The 16,608-nt window shown below is 46.6% G+C and overlaps 1 long non-coding RNA gene across 1 annotated transcript in view; it reads left to right on the top strand.

Annotated features, from left to right (window-relative positions):
• Window positions 1-2,225: 2,225 nt before the first annotated feature.
• LOC117203835 (uncharacterized) overlaps window positions 2,226-16,608 on the top strand; it is a 31,843-nt gene continuing 17,460 nt past the window's right edge. The window contains exons 1-3 of the long non-coding RNA XR_007475285.1: window positions 2,226-9,348; window positions 9,726-9,890; window positions 10,729-15,195. This is a non-coding gene — a long non-coding RNA (uncharacterized LOC117203835). The remainder of the gene's footprint in view (window positions 9,349-9,725; window positions 9,891-10,728; window positions 15,196-16,608) is intronic.

Here is a 16,608-nt window from a genome sequence, read left to right as displayed (position 1 = left end):
AGATTGGCCATATGACACACAGGTACCCAGAGGCTCACCATACTATTTCCCCTACTTTTGTATATGTCTGAAATTTTCCATAATAAGTTTTTAATTCCTCTATATTAGTCTGTTAAGAGCTAAAATGTGGCTGTGTAATAAATGACCCCCCCCCCCAAAACTCAGAAGCTTATTTACCATGGAAAAGGTACTAGACACCAAGATGACTTGGCCATCTGACATCAGCCAGCTTCAGTCATTGGTCACTCTGGTGCTGTCACAATGGACACATGAAGGAAGTAGCCACAGTCAGAGGGATGGAGGCCATGCATGAACCCAACAAACAGTGTAGGTTCCCACTAACCAAGGCTGACTTAGCTACTGTTGCTAACGAGTGTCCCAGCTGCCAGCAACAGAGATGAACACCAGTCCCCCATTTAATACCATTTCTCCAGAAGACCAGTTGCCTCCTTGGTGGCAAGTTAACCTGGGGGCAAGTTAACTATTCTGGGCCCCTTCCGTCCTGCAAGGACCAGTGATTCATTATCACAGGATAATGTTTATTCCAAATAGCATCTTAACCAAATAATCCCAACCAGTAAGAATATATTCATTTCAATTCCCAGACTCAAGTCACTCCAGAAAGATTATGCTAAGAGGTATTGATTGTATTTTCCTACAGCAATTATACCAACACCCTGCTATGAACTATAGCTAAGGTCTTAGTCTTCTATACTCCCATCTGTGAAATGATCTCCTGGGATTCTTTACTCTGTGCTTTCACTAGCAGTCTGTGCATGAACTTGAACCATCTCAGCGCTCTCCTGACTGCCTTTGGAATGTCTTCTGTGTTTGGGGGTTGAATGTTGCTTGATGGTAAGCTTTGCTGTCAGCAAAATGATGGTTGAGTTTATAAAAGCCTGCTAAATGCCATTATTTTTTTTCTAGCTTTATTGAGATATAACTGACATACAACACTGTATAAAGTTCAAGGTGTACCTAAAGTGCCATTGTAAAATGATTACTTGTGCTATACCAAAAACAAAACAAAACAAAAACCACTCAGAAGCTTAAAATAATAACCACACATTGTCATGCTCGTGGGTCTGTGAGTCAGCTGTACCTTGAATCATCTAGCTTCAGGCTCCAAACCAGGTTGAGTTCAGGTGTGCTCTACATGTCTCTCATTCTCCTTGGACCAGTGGCTACCCAGGGCATATGGTCTGTTCCTGGACACTCATTCCAGGACCCAGACTGAAGGAGCAGTGGCTGTCCGGGAATGTTTTTATCATGACAGATTACTGCAGCACAAGAGGGCATGTCCTGTGAGCAAGCATATTTCAAAGCTTCTCTTGTCAGATTCACAAACTTCCTAATGGCCAAAGCAAGTCACATAGCCAAACACAAAGTCAAAAGGTGGGAAAGTATTCTCTGTCCACTATGACAAGGGTATGGATGGAGAATTCTTTTACAGGGAGCAAAGATTTGGACCAATAATTCAATTATCACAGCCGCTTCAGCTCCATGCCACTTGCTTGGTTCAAGCCCTAGCATTAGACAATAGGAACATTCTGCTAGGAGCCCTGCCTGCCTCTTGTCTGGCCGTTCCAAACCTTGCTGCAGCCAGGGTGATTGTTTTCTCAGTAGTCCTCCTCCAGTTTTTTTTTCCTAATTGTGGTAAAAAACACATAACATAAAACTGACCAACTTAACCATTTCCAAGTATACAGCTCAGTAGTGTTAAGTGTATTTACGTTGTTGTGCTACCAGTCTCCAAAATTTTTTCAGCTTGCAAAACCAAAACTGTATACCCATTAAACAACAACTCCCCCTTTCCTACCCCCCACCCAGTCCCTGGCAACGACAATTTTTTCTGTTTCTATTAATTTGACTACTCTAGAAACCCCATATAAGTGGAATCACATAGTATTTGTCTTTTTGTGACTGGCCTATTTCACTTAGCGTAGTTCATCCAAGTTGTAGGATATGTCAGAATTTCCTTCTGTTTTAAGGCTGAGTAACACTCCTTTGGATATATATACCACATTTTGCCTATCCATTCACCCGTTGACGGACACTTGAATTGCTTCCATGTTTTAGCTATTTTAAATAATGCTGCTATGAACATGGATATACAAATATCTCTTTGAGACCCTGCTTTAAATTCTTTTTAGTACATACCCAGAAGGGGAATATGGTAATTCTATTTTTAATTTTTTGAGTAACTTCTATACTGTTTCCCACCATGGCTGTACCATTTTACATTCCTACAAGCAGTGCACAAAAGTTCCAATTTCTTTGCATCCTCACCAACACTTGTTATTTTCTGTTTTGTTTTGTTGTTTGTTTGTTTTTGATAGCATCCATCCTAATGGGTGTTAGGGTTCTTTTTAATTAAACTTTTTATTTTGTAATAATTGTAGTCACATGCAGTTATAAGAAATAATAGAGATTCCCTTCGTTTGGTTCCCATCCCCCAGCTTTCACCAGTGATGACATCTTGTAATAGTAATAATAGCTACAGCCTGGAAATTGACATTGATACAATCCACCAGTCTACTTCAGATTTCAGCAGTTTGCATGATTTTTTAAACAGGTGAATCTGATCATATCACTTCCCTGTTTAAAACTTTTCTAAGTATGTTCATTGCATCATTGTTTTAATTATTTAAAAAATAAAATAAAAATTAGAAACAATCCGAAATGTTCAGCAACAGAGAAACGGTTTAATTGATTACATTACATTCTTATAATAGGCATATAATGCAGCCATTAAAAAGAACATAGCGGGCTTCCCTGGTGGCGCAGTGGTTGAGAGTCCGCCTGCTGATGCAGGGGACACAGGTTCGTGTTCTGGTCCGGGAGGATCCCACATGCTGCGGAGCGGCTGGGCCCATGAGCCATGGCCGCTGAGCCTGCGCGTCCGGAGCGTGTGCTCCGCAACGGGAGAGGCCACAACAGTGAGAGGCCCGCGTACAGCAAAAAAAAAAAAAAAAAAAAAAAAAAAGAACATAGTAACCGTATATATACTGATATAGACTAGTTCCTGTGGTCCATTATTTTGCTACTGAGAAGATCCAGGTGCAGAATAGTGAGTACCTTTTGGGTATAAAGACAGAGAATGTAGGGAAGGATAGGTAAGACATTGTCCACAGCAGTGGTCTTTGGAGAGAAGCAAACAGTAGGCTGAGATTCAGGAGTGAGATGAAGACATTCACTTTGTTTTGCAGCGGTTCTCAGACTTTTTAATTTTGGACCCTTTTATACTCAAAATTATTGAGGACTCCAAAGCACTTTTATTAATGAGGGCTATTAGAAATTAAGACTAAGAAAAATTTTAAATATTTATATATTAATTCATTTAAAAATAACTATAATAAACCAATTATATATTAATGTAAAGAACATATTTTTATGAAAAGAAACTATTTTTTCCAAAACAAAAAAATTTAGTGAGAAGAATGGCTTTGTTTTGCATTTTTTGAGAGCCTCTTTAATCCCTGGCTTAATAGAAAACAGCTTGATTCTCATATCTGCTTCTGCATTCACTCTATTGCAATGCATTTTTTTGGTTGAAGTAAGTGAAGAAAACTCAGTGTCACAAAGATATATAGCTAGAAAAAGGAGGAAACTTCTAATAGCCTTTTGTGGTTATTCTTTTCTGATAGCACATCAAAATTCGACAAGTGGCATTTTCTTAAAGGTTAGTTGCAATGTAAATCTGAAACCATAGCAAGAACATTTTTCATACTCTGTTACCTTAAAATCTATTGTCTTGTCTTGCACTTTGAATGAATCTTTTATATGTGCATGACTTTGTAACATCATACGTTTGTCATTTGGAAAATACTGATTGAGTTATACAGATCTTCCAAATTTTAACACATTTAAGTATACAATATTGAAAAATCACATTTGTTACTGTCACTACTAATCTCATCAGAAAAGCCTTTAAGTACCAGTAAAAGAAAAAACTGCTGTTTTTCACAACACTTATGATACCCAATGTATGGATTTTTTTTTTCTACATCAACCAGTTTTCTAGACACCAACTGACACTAACTACTTGGAGGTACAGCAGACCCCCAGGTTAAGGGCTCAGTCCCACAGACCGCCACCACTTCAGATGCCAGCTACAAGTCCCAAGTTGTCACTTGTACTGACAACTAATCAGTTATTAAGGCTGGGGTTCCCACAACCCCCTTTTAGAGAATTTGCTATAATGGTTCACAGAACTCAAGGAGACACTTAAATTTACCGGTTTGTTATAAAGGATAAAATAAAGGACAGAGATAAAAAGCCAGATAAAGACATACGTAAAGCAAGATCTGGGAGGGTCCTGAGTGCAGGAGTTCCATCCACATGGAGTTGGGGTGCACCATCTCCCAGCACATGGATATTTTTACCAACCCAGAAGCTCTCCAAATCCCTTTGGTTAAGGGATTTTATGAAGGCTTCATTACAGAGGCAAGATTGATTAAATCACTGACCATTGATGATTAAGTCAGCCTCAAGTCCTGCTCTCCTCCCCAGAGGTAAGGGATGGACCAAAAGATCCAACTGAAACTGGAGGGAAGGGGGCAGGGCACAACCTTTAAAACAATGACACAGCCACAGGACATGACAAAGACTGGTTAGAACTAACTAGATCCAAGATGGTGGAAGACTTGACTTCCAGTGGAACTTGAGCCTCATTATGTGCTCATTGTAACATATTAGCATAAGCTAAGTGACACACCCACCAGCACCATGACAGTTCTGAGGCCAGCCAGGAGTTGATACTACCCTCCCTATTATACAGCTGGAAAAATTGAGGCCCAGGGAGGTAGAGTAACTTGCTCAAGGTGGGAGCCAGGACTCACATATGGTTCTTAAGTCACTGGAGCAGCCAAGGCATTCTAGGTCAGGACATTCAATTCAGAGTGGCAGCCTCAGGGGCCACCAGGGATCAGGGCAAAACAGCCTGAGGAAGGGAAGAAAACACAGGTGAAGTCTCTGTTTCTTGGAGCCAAGAGCTTCCTTGGAGAGAGTGGGGTGAGCTCTACTTAGTAGAGTCATCTTGGTCCTAGAAGCTAACGGTAACTTGGGGCAGCAAGTCTCTGGTCACCCTAACCCCTGAGAGGAGTGCCCTGGGAGGGGGAAGGGACCACAGGCTGATCAAAGGCAGTGGGCACCAAGTGGCCTCAGCCCTCCCATCTTCCCCCTCGTCCTCCAGGCTCCTGGTGGGAAAGAGCAGTAAGTGCCCAGCCCTGCAGATTCAATCAGAGCGAGGAGTGAGGCCAGGCCAGCCTCAGGAGTATTGCTAGGAGCCCCACTCCTCTCTAGTCTCCCTGACCACCAAAGATCAAAAAGTGGGCGGTGGCCCAATTTCTGGAAATCCCCACCCTTTCCCCAAAATAACTGGAATACTCCTCCCACTCATTAGTCAATGAAATTACCCACACTATAAAAACTGACAACCCCATACCCTAGCGCTGCTCTCGCCTTCTGAGATGGCCCACACTCTGTCTGTGGAATGTGTTTCTCTCTAAATCCACTTCTTACCTATCACTTTGTCTCTCACTGAATTCTTTCTGTGGTGAGACATCAAGAACCTGAGCTTCATTAAGTCCTGAGACTAGGTGTGTGATCTCAGTTAAAAGAAGGTGGGTTCGAGACTTCCCGTAGTGGTCCAGTGGTAGAGAATCCATGCTTCCAATGCAGGAGGTGCAGGTTCGATCCATGGTCAGGGAGCTAAGATCCCACATCCTGCGTGGTGCAGCCAAAAAAAAGAAAAAGAACATGAGTTCAAGTCCCAGTCTGGGTTTTGGCTTGCTTCAAATCCAAGCACGTGGGTTCAAGTCCCAATCCGAGTTGCACGGTTTCACAGTCCCCTCTAATCTTATGATTAGTTCCTCTGGCAACCAGCCCAGCATCCTTCAGAAGTCATCCTATTAGCATAAATTCAGGTGTGGTTGAAAGGGGCTTATGATGAATAACAAAAGACCTTCTCTCACCCCTATGACTCTGGAACTTCCAAGGGTTATAGGAGCTCTGTGCAAATAAATGGAGGAAAACCAAATACATATTTCTTATTATATCCCAGTTTTGATGCCAAAAACTCGGCCTCTGTGCTGAATCGAATCTTGGAGACAGAGATTTGGGTGATGTAGAAAAGGATAACTTCATTGCTTTGCCAGGCAAAGGGGGACACAGCAGGCTTGTGTCCCTCAAAACTGTGTGTCCCAGCCTAGGAGGATTTGGTGAGGAGTTTTATAGCAATGGTTCAAGGGCAGGTTGCTGATAAGGATTAGGCTGTGTTCAGGGTCTGCACTCATTTAATCTGGCCTCAGGTGGTCTCCTTCTAATGAGCTTCTCTGGTTCCTTTAATCTGGCCTCAAGCAGTCTCTTGATGAAGTTCTCAAGGTTATTAAACTATGATCTTCTCCAGAATGAAGAATGCTAACATTTTCCATTTGTTCAGGGTTTTAGTTCTGTAAAGAGCTCAAAGAGGTGGGGTGGTGGTGTGATGAACTGGGAGATTGGGATTGACATATATACACTAATATATATAAAATGGATAACTAATAAGAACCTGCTGTATAAAAAAATAAATAAAATTCAAAAAACAAAAAATAGAAAGAAAATAATCCAAAAATACAAAGATGGTTGTACAAGAGTTAAATGTAGCTTTAAATGATAAAAAAAAAAAAAGCACTCAAAAACATTGTTATGTATAACCCTTGAAGCAGAAACAGGACCCTGCCCCAAGGCTGCACTACTGTTTCTTGGCTGCTCCTCCCTTGTCTCTTCATCCTCTCCCTTCCCTGATTAGCAACTGTTTGAAAGACTTCCATGCCCAGGTGGCCCACAGGGTCCTGCTTGGTTTCAGTATCGCAGTAGGAAGCTGTGAAGCTCACAGTGATGAATACAAGTTTTCCAAAATTCTAACTTTTGCTTGAAAGTTCAAATTTTACTGTAAGCAACAAATAGTGTCCGTCGTTTTCCATGAAGTGACAGGTTCACTACATTCATTTTCAAGAAAATGTCTGTCCAACTATCAGAGTCTGAATCATCAGTGTTTGTCACTCATTTTTTCAAGTAAAAATGGTATTCCATGAAAACAGCTAGTTCGGCTGGCAACTCAAAGAATCACACAAGTGCGTTTCCTTGAGACAACCAACATACTTTGGATGTTGAAGTGCTTCATGCATACTTTCCCCTTTCTCACACAGAATATTAAAAAGACAGACAGACATGTACTACTCACAGATTGAGATTTAATAAAATTAATATTTTTTACTGCTCCATCAAGGGCATTCATATGACAAATACACAGCAATGAAGCCTACAATGACTACCAGTATAGTTTGGTGTGGTGGGGAGGAAAAACTTTTCCTCTACCCTCTTAGGTTCAGAATCTGGGGGCCTGTGGATTAAACAAACAAAAGACAGATTTACAGGAGAAAAGCATACAATTTTTATTAATATTTACATGTATGGGAGTTTACAGAAAAGAACTGAACCTCAAAGAAGTTATTAGGGTTGAGAGCTTATATATCATTCTAACAAAGGAAAGGGGGTTTGAGCTTTGAGGAATAGTAAACCATGGGGAAGTGGCTAGGAAATATATGAAGGAACTGATGGAAGATAAGGGTTATTCTAGTAAGGTCTGTCTACATAGACTCATCTTTATGTTCACTCTTCATCTCCAGTGATGAGTCCCTCCTCTCTTCCTGGTACTGAGGGAAACACCTCCGCAAAGGGAAATCAATGCCCTACTTTTAGGTAGATAAAGCGAGGATAAAGAACTCTACCTGCATCTGTTGATCCTCAGTTGCCTTCAGGTCACAATAATCCTTATGCCAAAATGGTATACTTTGGGGTGGCATATCCTGATCCCTTCGTGTGCCACTGCCTTAATTTGTGCTAAGGCATTAACAGATTTACCCACCATTCTTTTGAATGATCAGTCAAATGATAACATAATGAAAAGGGTAAATAATGTCTTAGTATTATTGTAACCGAGCAGGACCCTGTGGGGCCCTCCTGGGCACAAAAGCCTTTCTGTGATCTGCCCCCCACCCTCACTCCTTGTTCCTTATTTGCAGGATAAAGGCTTCAGCCTCCTAGATTTCCCTGAGTTCCAGGGAACAGATTTAAACAGTTGCTAATCAAGGAAGGAAGGGAATGCAGAAACAAAGGAGGAGCAATCAAGAAACTATAGTGCAGCTATTAAAGCAGGATCCCGGTTCCTGCTCAAGGAATATACATAACAGAATCTTTGATCTTCTACTGGGACTAAGGCCCCCACCCAGGTGGACGATGGTAACTTCAGGCTGAGCACAAGATTCCTGGAAAACCACCCTGTTACCTCACCAGCAACCAATCTGAAGAACGCCACACCCTGCAGCCCCACCCCCAAATTTTGCCTATAAATACTTCTCCCTGAAAACCATCAGGGACTTCGCTGGGTTCTGAGCACAAGCCACCTGTCCCCCTTGCTTGGCCCTGCAACAAACCTTTCTTGGCTCTTCCAACTTTTTGGTTTGTTTGGCCTCATTGTGTGTCGAGCACACCAACTTGCCTTTGGTAACAGGAGTCCTGTATTTTTATTTGCTCGATCTGGCAACCTTAGGCAAGCCATTACTCTTCAGCACCCCACGCAAGGTAAACCCCTTTTTATAAACAATGTCACCTCTGTCTTTGTTAGTCCTTGCCGCCTCCATGGGAAGCTTAAACAGCTTACTGAAATGAATACTTTCAGTTCCCAAACTGCCCAGACACAGGGGACAGAGGCAAACCGTGGGCTGGGATGGATACTAGGGGTAAGGGCACGTCTCTTCCTGTAAAGGGTTGGGGGGGCTCTCCATTTCAGCTTGGTCACAACCTCCTTTTATTTATTTATTTTTGGCTGTGTTGGGTCTTCATCGCTATGTGCAGGCTTTGTCTAGTTTTGGCGAGCGGGGGCTACTTTTCATTGCGGTGCACGGGCTTCTCATTGCGGTGGCTTCTCTTGTGGAGCACAGGCTCTAGGCCTGCAGGCTTCAGTAGTTGTGGCACACAGGCTCAGTAGTTGTGGCTTGTGGGCTCTAGAGCACAGGCTCAGTAGTTGTGGCACACATGCTTAGTTACTCCTTAGCATGTGGTATCTTCCCAGACCAGGGATCGAACCTGCATCCCCTGCATTGGCAGGTGGATTCTTATCCACTGCACCACGAGGGAAGCCCACAACCTCCTTTCTTAAGCCACCTCTTCTCCCCACAGTCCCATCAGTCCTCTCTCTAACCTTCCAGGACTGGTGTCTCTGCAAACTCTCCCCCCATAAGACTGACCACCGCTCCCCACAGAGCACTGAAACCCAGCTCTACCTCCCAGACGGCCCCCTGGGTGTGTATGATTTCCCTGGCAGGCGGGCTCTGCTCTGAGGTTGGGGGTGGTGATGGGTCCTCCCTCTCAGCCCATTGCTCTCCACCAGCCCCAGCTGCTTGCATTTTCTCCCTTTAAGGACCTGAAAGCAAACTCTCCTCCCTGCTGGACTTCTTCCTCCTGAAGATCACAGAGTGGGGGATGCACCCTCTAGCTTGCATGAGGCCCTGATTTTCCTCATTAACCTGACCTTGACCCTTTTCCCTGCTGAGAGTACAGCCCCCACCTTATTAAGCTGAAGATGCCTTTCCCTCCTGCTGGGCTGCACGTCCTAGAAACTGAAAATGCTTGCTGCTGCACCACCCGATTGGATGGTGCAAATCTGCCCTCTCCTCCAGCCCAGGGCTCCTCTCTGAGAAGAAGACCACAGAGGGAGAGATTTGGATGAGGCGGCCCCAGCCATGGGCCAGTCCCTAGGAGGGGCTGTGTGAAGTCAGACGCAGCAAACATCTCCTGTTGTTGGGCACTGATCTGGAAAATAGCTGTGATCAAAATCAGAGCAGGTTTGCCCCCGTGGAGCCAGGGATGGGTATATTCTGGAAGGGGTGATGTGTTCTCCTAAGGAGGTAACGGGAGAGCTGGGACTTGTGTGAGCAGGTGGTCACTGTTGCTGGGTGTGGAGGAGTGGGCAGAGGCTTTAGGGCCAGCCCAGCCCGCCATTCCGATTCACAGGGGAGGAGAGAGTGAGGCTGGAAGGCAAGTGAGTTGTCCGAGATCACAGAGTGACTGAGGCCTAGAACTTAGGGCTTTGGGCTCTCCATCGGGACAGGAGACCTCATGGCCAGGTGGCAGATTCTCCCTCCCTCTGCTCCTGGAGGGGAAAGGGTGGGGTTTCCTGGTGAGTCTTGTGCCAGAAAGAACTCTCGGGACTAATTCAATCATTCCTCCCCTCTGAGGCCTGTATCCTAGCTGCTGCTGTTGGACTCACAAGGTCAGGGAGACTGGCTATGGGGTCCTGGCTGGACACCTTCTGGTTTAAACAGAATGGCTTCCCACAGGTGTGGACACCTAGATCAGAGGAACCTGGGTGACAAAAGACTGCCACCGCCTGTATCACTTGCAGGCCTGGGGCAAGAGAACATACAGAGGCTCCTACCCGTGGCTGGCTTCCCTTCTCTTTGGGGGCATGTCGCATATTTCAGAGGTGGCCACCACAATATATCCAAGTACCTTCTTACAATGTACTTTGACACATGTCCCATTAAGATGTGGAGCCTGTGTGCCCTGCCCTCTCATTTGGGCAGCCTTATGACTGCAGCAGAAACGATGCTATATGATTTCTATAACCCAAAGTTATAGAAATCACGAAAGGTGATACAGCTTCTGCCTGATCCTTTTCAGGACTCTTGTTCTTAGACCCCAGCTGCTACGCCGCAAGGAAGTCCAGGCGCACAGCAGCATAGGTGGAGGTGCAGTGCCCACAGCCAGCATCTGACTGCCACCACATAAGAGACCCGAAAAGAGAACAGTCCATCTTGAGTCCGGTCAAACTCCAGAACCGTAAGAGATAACGATAAAATGATTGTTCCTGTTTCACACCACTAAGTTGTGGGGTGGTTGGAAATACAGTAGTGACTGGGACATATTCTATCACAGGCTCCATCCTGCACCATGAGTAGCCTAGGACTCATGTGTGTTGGCACCCCCAGAACGTCTGTTCAAACTCTCTACACTCTCCCTATGTCCTCTTGCACAACAGCACCATTGGCCAGCTCTCGGGAAGATAAGGTGGGCAGAAACCAGTTCAGGTCTGGAAAGTGGGCTGGGGGCCTTGTAGGCAGGGGACCCAGAGTATAGTCTAGAATGGAGTGTGGCTTCTACTCTTGGTCCCAGTGGAGCAGGGAGGGCAGGACCAGAGTGAGGGCTTCTAAAGGCCAGCGCCCAGGCAGGGGCAGTACTGGCGGAGTACTTTATATCTACTGTCTCTTGTTCCTCCCCCAGCCCTGCCCCACTGGGCTCGTTGTCTTCGTTGCCCACAAGAACACAGAGGCTCACAGAAAGTCAGCCACAGGGCACAGGCACACCAGTAGCAGCCAAGGTCACATGGTGGCCTTTGTCATACCACATGGCCCCCAAGGCCCTCCTTGGCTCCAAGACACTTGATTGAGCATTTCTCAGACATACAGTCTACCTACCTTTGTTTAAAAACCAAACAAAACTGTACCCACTTTAGACTAAAACGGGAGGCCCGAGGAGCCTGAAATAGGAGAACCCAGCCTTGACCGTGGGGGATGAGGCCGGAACTCAGAGTGCTGGAGGCGTCCAGCTGCCGTCCATCCAGGAGCCCAGTCCTGTTGGAGGTCACCAAACCAGCTGGTGGAGACTCATTTATCTCTGTAGCTCCCCACCAAAGGACCTCTTTATCAGCCCAGTCTTTAAACCCGATGTCCACCCCAAGGAGTGTCTTTTAAAACCGTTTGGCCTTGAGAAAGGCAGTCTGCCCCTTATCTCTCTGTTTTGTTCTGTGTTGGCTTCCTGGTGGGTTATCAGGGGGAGGCTTTGGTTTCTCCATCTCCTGTTATCTCCCTGCTGGCTTTCAAGGCTGCCCTCTCAGCAGCTCCTGGCCTGAGCTGGTGCCTTACCCTGCAGAGACTAGAGAACTGGCGGGGCAGGAGCCTTCCAGCCGGTCCTTCCTGAATGCTAACTCCTGGAACTTGTCTGCCCCTCGTCCAGCTGCGCGCTCAGCAAGGCTGGCTGTGTGTCACTTATGGCTTCTCCAGGGACATATGACATCAAGAGGGCAAGCCCCATGGAGCCTAGATTTGGGGAGTTCACAGAGCAGCCACTTTTAGTTTTTTTAGGAAAACCAATGTAGGCTTCTCACTTCACTTTTGTATGTTTATTTATTTGCCAAATACATTACAAAAAGTAACTTCTATTTCTTAAGAAAGGATGAGGGGGATTCCCTGGCGGTCCAGTGGTTAGGACTCTGTGCTCTCACTGCCAAGAGGGCCCGGGTTCAATACCTGGTCGGGGAACTAGGACCCTGTAAGCCATGCAGCGTAGCCAAAAAACAAACAAAAAACACCGCCCAATAATGTCAGATTAAAATGATGGTGTCCCCCCACTCCCAGCCCTATCCCCTGACAAGAAAGGATGCTGGCAGCCTCATATAATCCCTGAGGCCTGGGAAAACCTTGTCTGGGTTGCATCAGCTCCTGGATAGGTATTAAGACCCAGATCTGAGGAAACAAGGCTCTGGGAATTCCACAGAGCTGCCAGGTCCTTGTACACATAGGGCTGTTTCATGGCCTGCATAGCACCCTTGCCTGTGAGGCACCCCCATCCCCTCCCTCACACTCACACTCATGCTTCAGACACAGCCCAGGTGTCTCCTCCTCTAAGTAAGGCCTGCACTGTGGGTGTAGGATGTGTGCGGTCACACAGGCCCTGTGCTGAGAAGGGCCCAGTGCTTGGTTTAATGCTCTGCCATCGCCATCTCAAAATCTGAGCAAAGGGCCTTGCATTTTCATTTTGCATGGGGCCATACAGGTTATGTAGCCAGTCCTGCTTCCATAACATCTTTCTGATGTCATCTCTCACCCTAAGCTGAATCTGGGGCCTCCACTGCACTCAGACAGTCCCTCTGCTCACTCCCCGATCACTCTACGCTGAAAGCCCTACTCACTTATCTGTCTCCCCACTAGACTCTGAACCCCCTGAGGGCTGGGGCAGAGTCTATGTGAGTCCCACACCATACTTAGTACATGGCAGGTACTCAGTAAATGTGTGTTAACATAAATAGTCGAGGGGAAGGCTTGGCCCAGTTCCTTATGTGATTCTGGCTAGAGCTGGGCTTTGACCCACTTCTCCTGCTTTGGGGCCAAGACAATCTTCCCTGCCCTCTTGCTCTCCTGACCAGTGGCCAAAGGCCAAAACCAACCCAGACCAAAGCCAAACATAAACTTGTTTTTCTGACCTAGGACCCAAATTAATGTATTTTGTTTTTTCCCAAAGGTACTCACCATTTTCTAGAAGAGTTAAAGCCAACTAATCCAGACCGTCAGAACACCCTCAACTCTCCAGTGCTGGGTGGAGTAGAGTCAGAGTGAGGACCAAAATACCACCCAAAGAGGACTAAGACTCCTGCTGGGCCAGAAGGGACTCAAACCAGGTCCCAGATATGAGGAACCAGTAAGCTGTGAACAAGGGGAGTGGCAAGTGCTGAGGCTAGATTATACAGGAGCAAAACAACCGAAGGGTATAGCTTACACCAGTTCTGCCAAATCCACCATGCAATCCCCTTACAGCCTTTCATTCATTCGTTCATTCATTCATTCAACCACTCACGCAGGGGATGTCTAGTGAGGAAGACTGACAGATTCCAATCTTTTTAATGCTTAGGTTCCAATCTTCTTTGGAACAAAGCAGAGTCTATAAATAATATGGGGGAAACAAGCCATTGGTCCCCACCTGGCTCTCTGCACTGGACAGAGGTTCCACAGACGCACCTCCTGGGCTTTTACTGTCTTTAAAGGCAGCCCTCTCCTTATTCTGGGACCCAGGCCCAAGCCAGTGGTTATCTGAGCATGCAACAGGCAGCACTGTGCTGTGCGCTGAACTTCCCCAACTTCCCCAGGGCCCCTCTCTCCTCCCTTAGCTGAGTTCTCACCCAGCTGCTCTAGGCCCCATCTGATTGGACCCTAGTGGAAGCCAGACCCGGAGCCACAAGGTCTCCTCTGCCTGCCCTGGAGGCCTGGGAGGTAGAACTGACCATGCCTCCCCTCAACAAATATTTAAACACCCTCTGGGTGCCCAGCTCTGGGCTCAGGAGGGTGTATCCAGCCCCAGGAGGGAAGGGATCTGGTCTGCTTTCTAGAGCTCTGGTCCCCATTGTGGGCACCCGAGAAAGAGGTGTTGAAGGAATGAATGGCCAGGCCTGGGCAGACTAACTTCTGGACAAAGTTGGGGCACAGATGATCAATGCTTGGCTGGTCAGAGAGGGAAGAAGTCAGGAGTGTGGGAGAGGTGAAAATAAAACGTTTCTATTCTCTAAATTCAAGAAAAGAAAAGACTTCTGGGGCCAAGCCCTAAGCCACGAACAGATCCATTTTAAACCTGGCAGAACCATTGACAGCCTTACGGCAGTACGCTGAGAGCCAACCAATCAGTGGTGGTCTCATTCCAGTGACCACGCTTCTGAGAGCCAGCCAATCAGCAACAGCCTTATTCCCCAGCGCTACCGCTTCTGAAAGGCAACCAATTCCTAAACTTTAAGGTTGAAAGTCAGCCAGTCTGCAAACAGTCTGGCTTCTGAAAGTCAGCCAATTGCTGAACAGAATGCTTTCCATACCCTGTGTAAGATCAGCTCTTGCGTTGCACAGATTTTGTGCTTTCATAGCAAGTACAGTTTTGTTTTTTTCTTTTTGCAAGTAATAAATACAGCTTCATTGTTTCATATACATATGGGGTGGCCGGGGGAGACTTGCACTCAGAACACGTGTCCCAGTGTGACCGGCGGTTTCTGGACCTCTGGGCCACTTCTCCATAATCCTGTCCTCTTCTTTCCCCAGTGATGTCTTAAGAACTGGGGAGAGAGAGTGTGTGTATGGGGTATCTTCACAAGATCCTCTGTGGGACCCCACAGGTGGGGGAGCCGGGCTCAGCCTAAGGGAGATCCACGGGCAGACACAGCCCAGCTCTCCCAGGGCTGCTCTGAAAGGGACACTGATGGATGGGGAGATGACATCACATCTGATTGGAGTGACATGGTCTGATGGAGAAGGCAGGACACCTAAGAGCAATCAGCAAAACAACTCTGGATCTCCCAAGTCTCACTCAGCCAGGCCCCTCTTCCTGGCCCAGGAGGTACTGAGGAGGGTGGGGAGGGTAAGTCAAGGAGGGCTTCCCAATGGAAGTGACGTTCAGGGGACTAGAATGCCTTCCCCAGTCACGCTCACATTACTCGCCAGCACTTCGTGTCAGGGAAACGAAGAGGACAACACAGCTTCTCCTTTCCATCTTCTCCCAGTCCTGTCCCCCAGTATCCCTCAGGCTAAACCGCTGATGGGGTTGTTACCAAACGCAAGTTCGTGTGCCCGACACACAGAGGCCAAACAAACCAAATCAAAATGTCAGAGTTTGAAGCAGAGAAAGATTTATTACAGAGCCTTGCAAGGAGAATGGGTGGCTTGTGCTCAGAAAACCCCTGAACTCCCAGAGGATTTCAGCAAAGCATTTTTAAAGACCAGGAGAGGGAGGGGCATGCCGGGGTATGTGATCAGCTCATGAACAATTCTCTGGTTGATGTTGAGGTAACAGAGTGGTTAACATCATCAGTCCTTAGGCACCAGTAGGTCTGGGAGCACCATGCTCAGGATCGTCAAGTAGTTAATTTCTTCCATTTGGCGGTGGATTTTAGCATCTGAAAAACTCAGGAAATATGCATGAGATACTATTATCTGGGTACTTCAGAGAGGAGCTACAGCAGAGGATATGGGGGAGGGTGTCTGTCCTGGGAAGGCCACAGAGGGTCCTGCTTGGTTACAGGGTGAGCCCAAGGCAGGACCCCCAGGAGGAGAGCTTCTGTGAGCTTCTTGGAAGAGGGGCCTGGGATGGCCTGAAGGAGGTCTGGTTGGGGCACTCTGAGTGGCTGGTACGATAAGCAGAATCAGCCTCTGAGAAGATTCTGTGTCCCCTGTCTGCTTTGCCCCACTCTTCTCCTCCCCACAAACACCTGTCTCTGCACCTCCCCTTCACTGAGTAAATGAAATACATTAAGGTGTCTTTTTCATTCACTGGAATAGACCTAAAGTGGCAACCAACTATCTCAATAAGTTGTGCTTTACTAAGTCCTAGTCTGGTTGGGAGTTTGAAGTGATTTTGGACCTCCCCTTGTGCAATGGGTGCAGCACCCACCCAGGTGCCCTCCCTGCAGACTGCCTACTGGTGCTCCTTCCTTCAGCCTCCCACCCTCACCCCCATGCAAACCTCCAAAAGGCTGATTTGCATAACATTTTGCCTGTGTTTGCGTGGTGGCTCCTCTCTCCTTTTGGAGCCAGCCTGGAACTCCTGGGTTCTGGCTGCAAGGAGCTCTGTTCCTTCATGCCTGCCTGCCTGCAGAAGGACCACCTTCCTCAATTCTTCTCCCCTGATGTTAATCTGGGGCTAAAGTAAGGCCAGCAAAGTGCCTACACCAATAATAATAATAATAATAATAAAATAAAGAGATACTCTTTTTCGGGGGGGGAGGTGGGCACCACACCACACGCCTTGCCAGGT

This window comes from Orcinus orca, chromosome 2 (assembly GCF_937001465.1).
Source record: "Orcinus orca chromosome 2, mOrcOrc1.1, whole genome shotgun sequence".
NCBI classification, from domain to species: Eukaryota; Metazoa; Chordata; class Mammalia; order Artiodactyla; family Delphinidae; genus Orcinus; species Orcinus orca.
This window is presented reverse-complemented; position numbering and strand designations above follow the sequence as displayed.